This window comes from Choristoneura fumiferana, chromosome 26, assembly GCF_025370935.1.
Source record: "Choristoneura fumiferana chromosome 26, NRCan_CFum_1, whole genome shotgun sequence".
NCBI lineage: Eukaryota > Metazoa > Arthropoda > Insecta > Lepidoptera > Tortricidae > Choristoneura > Choristoneura fumiferana.
The window spans coordinates 2,074,462-2,075,233 of NC_133497.1; the positions used below are offsets into that span (position 1 = coordinate 2,074,462).

Sequence of the window (772 nt, forward strand, 5' to 3'; positions counted from 1 at the left end):
ACCAACCGACGATGGGCGGAAACATTTTGAGCTTACCACGACTAGGTACTGTGGTTCTGTGTTGAAATAAATGTGTTTTTATGTATGTACATACATTCAAGTGCAAAGATATCGACGCGGCCAAAGTTACTTAAATATGTATAATAACATGTATACACGTCACACGACCTTAATGTTAAGTGTACAAAGTCGTTGTGTACATTTTTTGTAACTTTGGCCGTATCTATATCTTTAAGGTGATTTTCCACCGGCGAGGCGAGACGAGACGAGGCGAGACGAGAATTGAAATTTGTATGGCGGCGCCCGCGGCGGCCTGCGGCTGAATGCGCCTGAATTTCAATTCTCGTCTCACCTCGTCTCGTGTCGCTTCGCCGGTGGAAAATGACCATTACACTTGACCGTACATACAATAAAGAGTATTACAATACAATACTTTTTTTTATTATTATTATTATAAGCTTTCTATCAGATATTTCACAGTTGGTTGGGTTCTTTAGTTGTCTGTTTCATTGGTTGTAATATCTGTGTGCTTTTTCATAGCAAAGGCCTCCTCCAACTGACTCCACTTTTCTCTTTCTCTGGCTAGTGATGTCCAAGTACCGCCCGCCACTGCTTTAATTTCGTCGACCCATCGCCTGAGTGGTCTGCCTCGTTTTCTTTTCCTGTTGCCTGTGTAACAGTTCATCACTAATTTCGACCACTGGTCTAATCCTCTGATAGTATGGCTGCCCATTCCCACTTCAGCTTTTTGATGGTTATCGTGACATCCTTT

The 772-nt window shown here is 42.5% G+C and overlaps 1 protein-coding gene across 1 annotated transcript in view; it reads left to right on the forward strand.

The window, feature by feature from the left end:
- Positions 1–772, forward strand: part of CCAP (Crustacean cardioactive peptide) — a 26,657-nt gene that overhangs the window by 1,570 nt on the left and 24,315 nt on the right. The gene's annotated exons all lie outside the window — the stretch shown is intronic.